Genomic DNA, 12,392 nt, shown 5'->3' on the forward strand with positions numbered 1-12,392 from the left:
CTCAAGAGCACAGAAGAAAATGACAAGACAGCAAATACACTAACAACTAGAAGTTTGGAAATGCATGAGAGATTCGGTTCTGGGAAGAGTAATGCTGGCATTTGTTTAATTACAGTTGATAGTAATAAAGAAATACGAGAACAGTTTGGAATGTCATGCAAAAATATAAAATATTTACAGAGACAAGATCCAATATTGTTACCAATCATAGAGACATTCCTGACAAATGGAAAACCAGATCTTTCGTTGTGGACGGAGATCGGGAAGAACTACTGGAAACAGAGATCTCGGCTTTGCATAAAGCTTGGTATGCTCTTCAGAAGAATTGAAAGTCCCAGAGATGGAACTTTAGTTCTCCAATTAGTAGTTCCTGACAGCATGAGGACTGAAATACTGGAAGAGGCTCATGAACTTTCGGGGCATGTGGCGGAAGATGGCGCATTGAAAATAATAAGAAAGAAATACTTCTGGATCGGGATGAGTAAGGATATACATAATTGGATAGCTAATTGTAAAAAATGTATATTAGCAAGAAACGTCTTTCCACACAGTAAATCTGCACTTTGTCACTTTAAAGCTGCTTACCCATTGGAAGTCCTAGCAGTGGATTACACTGTCTTAGAGCCAAGTGTTAGCGGCAAAGAGAATGTGTTAATAATGACAGATTTGTTTACACGATACACCATTGCTGTACCAACCAGAGATCAAACAGCTTTAACTACAGTCAAAGCACTATTGAAGCATTGGATATTTCATTACGGAGCACCTGAAAGAATCCATTCTGATCAAGGTCGGGTGTTCGAATCCCAATTAATAAAAGAACTTTGCATGATTTATGGAATGAGGAAAAGTAGAACGACCCCATATCATCCAGAAGGAAACGGGCAATGTGAAAGATTCAACCGGACCTTGCATGAAATGTTACGCACTTTGCCACAAGCAGGGAAAAAACATTGGGAAGAATACTTACCAGAATTATGTATGGTCTATAATAATCGTGTACACCAATCCACAGGTTTTACACCGTTTTACCTGATGTATGGAAGAGATGGTAGATTGCCTGCAGAGCTATATTTTCCAGAAGATGTTTCCTCAGCATCAACTTTAAAGGAATGGGTGAAGGAACACTATTATAAATTGGAGATGGCAAGCGATACAGCTTCAAAAATATCTACTAAACAGGGTTTGATCAAGAAGAAATATTATGATAAGAAAGTGCGGGAATTGTTACTGAAAGAAGGGGACAGAGTGTTGTTAAAAATACACAGCTTCAAAGATAGACATAAAATGGAAAATCTGTGGGGAAGACAGATTTACGTAGTGGATAAAGTTGAATCCCTGGGAAATGCAATAAGAGTACGTTCTGAAAAAGATGGACATTTTAAAGTGGTGCATAAAAATCATTTAAAAATGTTATCAATCCCTGAAATTCATGATTTAGAGGAGGAATGTGAATCCGAAGGAAAAGAAAATGTTACAGAGACATTTGATGAAACCTGGTATTTGTTGACTGATGAAGCTTGCCCATCGGTAGCACAATCAGAAAATCTAACTGTGGAATGGAGTGAAGAAGAAGAAGACCAGGAGGTTTCTGCCAATGGATTGAGCTATGACCATTTTCTATTTGCCCACGAAAATCTAGCAGGGAAAACAGAGGAATCCCTCCTAAATTCCTAAGAGAAAATTACTATTTGTCTTAAATGGAAAATTTCCTGAAAGTTAGAAAGGTTGAAAATGTGTTAATAATTTCTCATAAGGAGGAATCAGGATTAATAACTTAGTGGCAATACGTTGTTAATATGAGAGTAACATTTGGGAATATGAGAAAAAGAAGTGTGTAGTGTTATCATTAAAATGTGAACAGGCACTAGCTTTCGGAATGTGGCGCTTACAACTGTACTACTACGGTAATACAGTATTGAATACTTGGCAACATAGCTATTTGGATGGCCTTTGGGAGGTGGTTGTTTTGATGTTAAGGTGAAATGTCGGGACGACATTTAAAGAAGGCCGGGTGATATGTAGATGGGGTAAAGAAAATAATAAAAAAGGGTCGGTGTCCCCTTTAAGAGGGGCTTACCTGGGCCTTGGGATGGTCCACGGGGGTTTTTGGGACTCCTGGGGTGCTCCGGGGTCTGGTGGGTGCTTTAGGGGCTGGTTTGAGTGTGCCCCTCGTTTTTCAAGCCCTCCGCTGGGTCTGACGGTCTTCGGGGCCGTTTTGAGTGTGCCCCATTCAGTTTTGTGACCCTCTGTGGGTCTGATGTCTTTGGGCCGGTTTTGGGCCCATTCAGAGGCTCCCTCGATGCTGGTCAGCGCTCTCCGGGCTTCCCAGGGCTTGCTCCGGCGTTCCTGGGTCCCGATTCGGGACCGGAGCAAGTCCTGGGGCAGGGGAGAGGAGGAGAAGCTGAAATCCTGGCAGGCGCGATTGGCGCGCCGCCGCGGAGCTGCAGGAGAGCTGGGGAGAGGGAAAAGCCGGCTGTTTCCGGTGCAACGCGCATGCGCGATTCTGCCTGAAACGCCGGTAGGCCGAAAAATGGAGCCTGGGCCTCGATTTTTGGATTTTTCGGGCCCGCGACGAAGAGGAGCGTCGGAGGGTATTCGGGACCCTTTGGAGGTGAAACAACCCCAGGATGCATGTGAGGGAGGCCAGGTAAGAGGTCCTATGGCCTTGGTTTAATTTAAATTAGTTTAATTTTTGAGTTTTTTCAATGTTTTCTGTCGGGCCTTCCTGGAATTTTTTTAAATTATTATTTTTATGGTTAGGGGGTCTTGGAGAATTGTTTAAATGGATTGAATACTTTAAAATTTTTAAAGTTAATTTTAAAGGGGTTTTAGAGGTTTGTTTGTTGCGGAGCGTCGTGCGCTGCTCTGGTTACGTTTTTTAAAATTCCGTCGACGGCATTTGTGGGAGCGCATGTTGCCGCCCATACTTGGAAATTTTGGTGAAATTCTATTAATTTTTTATGGGTTATTTTGGTGAAAATAGTGAGAATTGGTGCCTGTTAATAAGTTTTAAAAATAAAACATGGACTGGAGTCAGAAAAATATGACTTGGAAGGTGGTGTAATTTTTATTGAAGTGCAATGTGATTTATTCTGTATTTTGTATAAAAATTCATTTTCTCCATATACTTTAATGGCAAAAATTGATTTTAAGATGGAGATTGACATAAAATTCCAAACTGTAAAAGCTGGCTAACATTCCGAAAGCTAGCGTTTGATTGGTGCTGGCAGGTCAGATGCCCAAGCCGCGGTCCCGTTGCTAGGGAAACGGTGCTGGTGACAGGGGTAGAGGGACTGAAGGCGCAGGAGAGACAGGACCTGCATGGAACGTGCTCTGCCTGTTTGTGTAAGAGAGTGAGATTGAGGCTAAGGGAGAGAGCCTGAGTGAGAGAGAAGTTGATTAAAATAGGCAAGCTGATAATCATAGAACACCTGATTGGCATTTTGAGAGATGTGCATGCGTTCATTTGTTGAGTGGTGGTACTGAGGCTTGCCTGAGTTTGGGAATAAGCTGTAAACTGTATAATAGCTGCTGGTAGCCAGTGAATGTGACCAGTGGTAGTGGGTGTGCAGCAAACTTGGTGGGTTCTCACTGACTTGCCACTGAGCGGGGTTGTGCAATCACCTTGCACCTGTCCGCAGTATGAATTAGCGCTGATTAAAAAATTAAAGCAAGACTGTTGACTTTGAGGTGGAACCGTGTGCTTGTGAGAGCATTGGTCTGAGAAATGAATAAAGTGAATTTGATGACAGGCATTATATAACCTGTGTTCCAGCTCTTGTTTGGGGATGTGAAATGCAAGTGTGATGATACGGTGTGACCAACTTAAATCTCAAAGTGTTCCTCATTAGGTAGGAAAAAAAAATAATTAGACAGGTCATTTTAGGGAAGTTAATTATCTTTTGATTTCGAATGAGATGAGTGAGCCACAGTTTAAAAAACAATAGAATCCCTACAGAATTCCTAACAAATAGGGAGATAGGGTTTTAAATCCTCTCAGTTAATTAAAGTACAGGTACCGGGGCTGTTGAGCAACGCAGAAGGAGCAACGCCGAAGCAGCACGTGCACCAACATTTCAAGAAAGACCAAAGATTCTTCTTATACAAGAAAGGTCAACTAAAAGCACAGCTAAGTACAAGCATCATTGCCCTCAGCGATTCAGAGACTCTACATTCATAGACAAATACTTACCTTGAGGTGGAGGTGTGTGTTCATATCCAAGTTAGGAAAGTTTGACTCCTTTAAAAGAAGATTGCACACAAAGAATCAATTTCTTTAGTAATATTTCACAGTATAGTAAATGTTGAGCAATAGAGAAAACAAGCAACTGTAATACTTATCTGATTAGTTTGGTCAAGGATATTGGTTAAATGAAAATGTATCGATTGATTGTTAGTGTTCCTATTTTCTGAAGGGTAGAAAGGGAAATTGTTTCAGATCAGGAATGCATGTATATAATTTCATTGTCTTGAAATGTGAGAAAAACATTTGCACTTTAAAATTAGCATTTTAACTCAATAGAATAACTACATCTTAATACAGCTGTTTTTTTTTAAATCTATTTATCGCTGGTATTTATTGAATAAAAAAACATCTTTTGCAATAAATCATTATAATCTAAACAGTAGTGTGCAATATTGTTATCACTTGGTAACATTAGAACCATCATCAGGGGAAATTCATTTAACACCTTAAATTGCACCCTATATAGCATATCCAGCATTGAATTTCTCCAATTTTCCTGGAAATTCCCTATGTGGTGAGTGTTTAGCGAGGAACCTTGCACCGTGATTGAATCCTTTCCATCTGATTTTTAGAACCTCACCCATAGGGGATCTACAGAATTAAAGGATTATCATCAATAGTTACTAAAACGTTTACTCACCTATCAAGAACATCGCCATCTTGAGCCAATAGTTTAATATCAGCCCTTTTCCTAATTAGGGTAGTGACTCCATTCTTCTTACCATCAGCTGGTGAGAATATGGGGGGCAGTGACCAATTGGTTCTTAGCTTGACAGATTCAGATTTAGACAAATGCATCTCTTGAAAAAAAAATGAAGTCAGGGTTATGTTTAGACATGGAATGTAATATACTTTCCCCTCTTTATAGGGTTGTTAAATCTCTTAACATTCTCTTGAGGCTAGAGTAGCAGACTTGGAGGAGTTAAGGGAGACAGAGAAGTACATAGAGGAGGCCTACAGGGACATTGCAGCGAAGTCCCACCTCCAATCCTAGAAGGAGAGCATCAGCCTGGTGAAGTAGGAAGTACTCCTGTAGCCAGGACCTGCCCACCAGGAGATGTACTATCCCCTCGCACTGAGGATATGTCTCTAAGTTCTGCCCAGGAGGGAAGGGTTAGGACAGCTGTTGTAGTTGGTGATTCGATCATTAGGCATATAGCTAGCAGGGTGGCTGGTGGACATCAGGATCGCCTGGTGACTTGTCTACCTGGTGCGAAGGTGGCGGACCTCACACATCACTTAGATAGGATTTCAGATAGTGCTGGGGAGGAGCCAGCTGTCTTGGTACATGTGGGTACCAATGACATAGGAAAATGTGGGAGAGAGGTTCTGGATGCTAAATTTAGGCTCTTAGGGTAGAAAGCTCAAATCCAGAACCTCTAGGGTAACATTTTCTGAAGTTCCACCCGTTCCACGCACAGAGCCCAAGAGACAGGCAGAGCTCCGGAGTCTCAATGCAAGGATGAGACGATGGTGCAGGGAGGAGGGTTTTAGATTTGTTAGGAACTGGGCGACATTCTGGGGAAGGGGTGGCCTATTCCAAAAGGAACACTAAGGCTTCTGCATATAAGATACATGCAGAAGGCCCCAAATATCTGTGCTATATTCCAAGTTATACTTATTTTTCCATGTCAGAGTCAAACATATAATCAATAAGTATAGGAGCCTAATATCAGCACCTATATGTATAATTAATTATACACATTTATAGCCTCATCCCAGACTGCCCCAACCCCACACTTCACATTCTATGCATAGCATTATACTTATAGAAGAATATAACATTATGGGTGTGATTCTACAACAGGGCACTTCAATTTAGGTGCCCCAGCCCATATGGAAGAACCTTATCTAGGCACCTAGGTGGATTTTGCTGACACCTTTTTCAGTAGTAGCTCAAGGTGAGTTACATTCAGGTACACTAGGTATTTCCCTGTCCCTGGAGGGCTCACAATCTAAATTTGTACCTGAGGCAATGGAAGGTTAAGGGACTTGCCCAAGATCACAAGAAGCAGCACTGGGATTTGAATGGGCCACCTCTGGATGTCAATGCCAGTGCTCTAACCACTAGGCCACTCCTCCAGTCCAACTATTGGTGTACCTAACATTGAGGTGCCTGCGTAGAGCTCGTTAAAGTTTGGCCACCAATATACAGCAAGGGCATGCACAACTTGCAGTATTTTACAAGTTATGTCCATAAGTGGAAGTCCCACCTATATCCCACCCAAGCTCCTGTGTGTGCTCCCTTGCAAATAGGATGGACCACAAGAGTGGAAGAAGAGAACCACAAACCTCAAGTGGATCACAAAGTCATTTATTCATCCAAAATTAAAAGACTAAATACTTTCCAATTCTGACAGACTGAACCCAACATGGTTACCACGTTGCTCTTGCAGTAATTTCAATGTTGGAGCGCGTCCGCTACGCGCTTATGAAAAATATTATTTATTTTCTGGCACACAGAAGCTACACATGTCAAGTGGCATTTGACATGCGTAGACCATGACCACCAGGTTATCGCGTGAGACCTTACCACTAGGTCAATGGCTTGCGGTAAGGTCCCAGACCCAAAATGGACACATGGCAATTTTCATTTTGCCACACGTCCATTTTCAGCAAAACAAAAAGGGGGGCATTTTTTGTAGGTGTGCTAAAAAATAATTTTGCACATGCCCAAAACACATGTCTACACTATCACTCACCATTTTTCAGCGCACTTCAGTAAAAGGACCCCTAAGTGATCTCAACTGCTGCAAGCAGGGTACATGGTTTGATCCATTAATATTGCAGTCATTAATGACTAATTTTAGGATTATATGACTATACACCGTATTGGCCTTGAAGAAGCCAACCAGATGATCAATGTGGAGTAATGAATTAGACGAGTAATATCTGGGGACAATCAGGTTAATACCACGGTTTTTTTTCTGTTTACTGTTTAATTGATCTCTTTATCTTGTTTCACTCTCCCTATTTAGTGGTCTAAGGAAGAGAATAGAATTACCTGATTGAAATAATTCCTACATATTACTTTCTCTGTATTTCCAGCAAGTTGTTTTATCGCTTGTAAAAATTTAAATGGTTATAAATAAAAATTTTTAAAAAACTAAAATGAACTACTGCTAGTGATACAATGCAGAGATCAAAATATAAAGCATGCACTTAACTTTAGTCCAATCATGTTTACAGACGTCTCTGTCCTCAGTGAGTTTTTCTGCTGTTGCCCAGTCGTGATCTATAGTCATGTTGCTTTGCTTGACTCCTTCAACCCAAATTTTAGGATTATTTCAGAGTTCTTTCTTTCTTTCCCCCTCTGTTTACTAAGCCGTGCTCCAATGCAGACACGGCCCATTCACTTTGAATGGGCTGTGCCAGCATTGCCGCTTTGCTTAGTAAATGGAGGGGGGGGGGGTAATTTTTAGAAGCTATTACAAATATAGTTAGGTTTGGGCTTTTAAAACTGATTTGTGAATGGTTCATGCTGTGTTATGAAGGTTTGCAACAGTAAGTTTGTATAGGAAGTAAGATTTTGGAGGTAAAAAGAAAGGATATAGTTTATAGGGCTCTCAGGGAAATGCTTAACACAGCAAGAGTCCCAAAGATTGAACTTAAGCTGAGAAGATTGTAATATGGAAAAGAAGATAATGCAAGCAAAAAACAGAACACTATGTACAAAATTGTAAGGATAAATTGTATTCACAATATAAATGCTGAAAGTTAATACTTGTATTGCTATTTGAATATTTTTACTGCTGTAATTGTCTATTGTTTATGTTTGACTTACTCTTGCTGTACACCGCCTTGATTGAATTCCTTCAAAAAGGCAGTACATAAATCCTAATAAATAACAAATGAAATAAATAAATAAGCTAATGAACTCCTTATAGGGCAACAAATGTGGCCCTAAGAAGTATCCTTTAATCTTGATCAAATTGCTAAAGCTATGAACCAGTGTCAGTTCCATACAAATGTTAAAAAGAGAACCAAATGGGAATGGATTTTGTCTATATTTAAATAAGATAAATCTACTACAAGGACTTCATAAGCATTAAAGCAATATTTCCATTGGCGGGGGTTATATTCCTGTCACAAAGTGTTGCTTGCTGATCGGTTGGCTGTTTCTTTGTTCTTTCTGTGGATTAACTTGGTTTTTTATAACCACATGCATACATAAAGGATTTATTCAAGCCAATCAGCTTCTTCTCAGATAAAGTTGTTTGTGACCCCTGAGGTAGGCGCTTTGGTGCCGAAACACGGACTGTGTCGGGTCCTTGATATGAATATTCTGAATAAACTGCTTCTTGATATTATCTCCCTATTGGTTTGCACATTTGTCAGCCTGTACTTTTGCTGTTTTGCTGTGGGGGTTATATTATAACATATATCACCTTGACAAATACCCAATGCCAGTCAAACTACATGGAGGGGCATAATTGAAAGATCGTCCAAGTACGAATTAGGACGTTCTTATGAAAACGTCCAAAAATAGACATGTATAATCGGAAAATAGTATGGGTGTTTTTCGATAATCGATTATCCCTGTAAGAAAACAAATGACGTGACTAAATTGGGCGCCCTAACACGGTCGATTATTGCAGGTGCAAACGACCAAATCACAAAGTGTGTAAAATAATGTACATAGGTGTACCGCAAGTACAGTACATGTTGTTCTGGCCATCCAGGTACGGGAAAATATGAGGAACGCATATATGCGTCAACAACAGAAAAATCATGCTGCTGCTGCCCCCATATTTTCCTCATATGTGCCCATCTGCATGTCCGGACCTGTATGCACTGTACACCTACTGAACATGCAGCTATATGCATATTGTGTATGTGTGAAAAGGGTCGGGTGGGGTGCGTCATATTCATCTATATAAGACACGTTCCACACACATAACCAGGCATGTGCACATCAAAGACGTCCACGCTTACGACGGCGTCCACGTGCTGATAGGGCCATATATGGGATGGTCATCCATATATGGAGCCGTGCATGAAATGACGTCCCTCACGCAAGGTCGTCTATATAAGGCACTTGTTTTCCAACACGTGGAAAAATGGCCCAATGACAAGAGCCCAACTTCGGACAGGAGGAGAGCCTGCTGCTGGTGCGCCTGTGCCTAAGGCACCGGCACAGGCTCTTTGTCCAGCACCACCACCTGCCCCCCAGGCTCCAGGCCATGCGAGCCTGGTCCCGTATTAGGGACAGGCTTGAAAGGTAAGGTTATGGCCCACCCCCCCTCCTGTACCTACATATATATAACAGCTCCGTCATCAATGTTACCACCAGTAACTGGAGTGTGCATGCAAGGATAATGAGTAATATAGGAATATGCACAATATCACTAATAAAATGTATGTTATTGAAAGGATGACCATTCCCACATCCCTACAAGAATGTATTTCGTTATTTATGTATATCTTGCCTGTGAACGCCACATTTCCAATCCCTCTTTGCAGCCTCTATGCGGCTTACAACACATCCGAATAGTGGAAACATGATACCAATTAAATGTATACCATACTTTATAACATGGTAATGATAACACATATAAAGTAGTGTTACAAGCATACATTATAATGCATAGAAACGATACTTTCTGGCCTCATGGCCACCTCTATGGCATCATCTGCATAGGAACCAACTCGGTGGCTGCTGTGGGTGCTTGAGCACCCCCAATATAAAAGAAATGCCTTGTATGGAGGGAGGGAGGGAGGGGTAATCTTCACTGGGGGTCGCACCCCCCCCAAAAAAATGGTAAAAAGGTGGCTCCTATGTATGATTCAGTACCAATGGAGGTGGTGTCCCCCCCCCCCAAACACTGTTGACCCTCTCTCTCTGCTATTTGAATAACAAATCAATGTGTGCAGAGGACAAAAAGGACCATCCCCTCCTGACCCCTGCTCTACAAACTTATATCTTACAGACGCTTCGGAGTGCACCGGGACCTGGAGTCCCTGAGGAGGTGCTTCCGCCGTGTGCGGCGTGAGAGGCCCGAGCTCATCCGGGCGGTGCGACGGCACCTCAGGGCTCGGCGTAAGTATTCAAAACCAGGACACCTGTACAGGTTGCTAAATACACGTGTTGAATAATGCCAATGTGCTGTACAATATCAATTCCCATCCATGTGGCTAATAGCCAACTAGTAAGTAATAACATATCTGTCCCAGATCAAGGATGCAGGTTGCAGGGGTCCTCCCATGAGTGTGGCTGCAACTTCCGACCATCCCCCTGAGATGAAAGATGATATGCCTCACTTTACTATTCTCCTTTCTGGGGTGGCTGATTAGTGTGTCCTGGTAGACCTGCCTGAGGCCCTACTTTTAGTGGATGTCATGGCCTAACTCTCATAAAAGTTTTGTGCTCAACACCCTTCCCACTGCCCCCCCCCCCCCCCCCACCAATAAAACCAACAACAACTGCCCATCAACCCCTTGTCGCATCTCACAATGCAAACATGCTGGTCAGCAATGAATGTGGTATGGCAACATGTCCTGTGTGGTGTGTGTCAGAGGAGGATCCAGGGTTCTTTGTCATGTCATCTGATGCAGCTCAGTCCCCATCGGCATAGGCCACACCTTACCACACCGTGGCCCATCCCCCGTCTCAGGCCACCCAGCTACTGCACTATGCAAGCCATGTTGTATGTGCTGATCTCAATCACACTCCGTTTACATACACAGGGCTCCACCAGCAGCAAGCTGAGCGTGCTGATGAAGAGGGCCACCACCTGAAGGAGGAGGAGGAGGAGGAGGACAAGGAGCAGGAACACGAGCACGAGCAGCATCCAGGGCAGGGAAGCCACGTGGAGGAGGAGGAGGCCCCAGCACAGGAGGCGGAGGAGGAGGAGTCGGCGAGCTCGGAGGAGGGGGTCCTCGTCATAGATGAGGACTATATGGAGGCCCCCTCCCCACCTGTAACACCACAAGAGCCCTCTCCCTCCCCTCGGCCATCCTCATCCCCTGCGGGACCTCAATCGCCTGCCCCACTGCCTTCCCCTGGGTCTGCTCCGTCCCCTGGGCCAGCTCCAGCCCCTGGGCCACCTCCACCAGCCCTAGGTGCAGGTGCCATGATGCGCCTCCTGCAGCAGCTGGTAGATGGCCAGCATCAGCTGCTGCAGGAGGTCCGAGCCCTATGGCAGGGCAATGAGCAGCTCCAGGGCCCACTAAGGGTACTGCTGGGGCTGCTCATTGCCCTGCTACAGAGGGCCTTACTCAGAGGGCATGCCCACCCTTGACTTAAATGGGGGGGGGATTGTTGGGGGTGTGGGGAGGGGGGAATTGTTGGGGTTCTGTGTGGGGGGAGTGAATTGTTGGGTTCTGTGGGGGGAGGGAAATGTTGGGGTTCTGTGGGGGGGAGGGAATTGTTGGGGTTCTGTGTGGGGGGAGGGAATTGTTGGGTTCTGTGGGGGGGAGGGAATTGTTGGGGTTCTGTGGGGGGGGGGGAGGGAATTGGAGGGTGTGTGTAGAGGGGGAGGGAATTGTTGGGGTTGTGGGGAGTTGTGGGCGGGGAGGGCATTGTTCGGGGTTGGTTTGTAGGGGTGGAGGTGGGGGGAGAAATAAATGTGTTTTTTATACTTTTTTTTTTTTTTAATTTGTTTATTTATTGTTTTAGTGATAATACAAAGAATACATCTTTGAAAAGATACACCAGATATAAACACAAATACACTAAAGAATATAATATATATAGAAAACATCTCTACAATCTGGTTACAACAGTCCACCATAAAGAGAAGGAGTGGGATTCAAGATTGATTAAACCAAAGGAAGTTTGGTGCTATTAACTTAAAGTTTGAGGAAAAACAAGCAGTGGTACTCCTTAATTTACAGAACCATAAACCAGAGATGGAATTAGCATTGGTTTTTCTTCATATCAAGGAATGACCTTAATTGTTCAGGTTCAAAGAATATATATATATGTGTTTTTTATACTTTAACAATCAGGGTGTCTGTATGTTTGTCTCCCTTGTGCATTACATATAAGCAAATGGTGCTGTTGAGTTGAGAGGAAGCAGGCAGCAATATGCATAGCATGAAATGTGCAGTGTGAATGAGAAAGTTGATGTATGTGTGAGAATGTTGGCCATACTGAAGGCCATCTTTTCATTCCAACCTGCATGGCCATATGTGCAGGGGA

This window comes from Microcaecilia unicolor, chromosome 1 (assembly GCF_901765095.1).
Source record: "Microcaecilia unicolor chromosome 1, aMicUni1.1, whole genome shotgun sequence".
NCBI classification, from domain to species: Eukaryota; Metazoa; Chordata; class Amphibia; order Gymnophiona; family Siphonopidae; genus Microcaecilia; species Microcaecilia unicolor.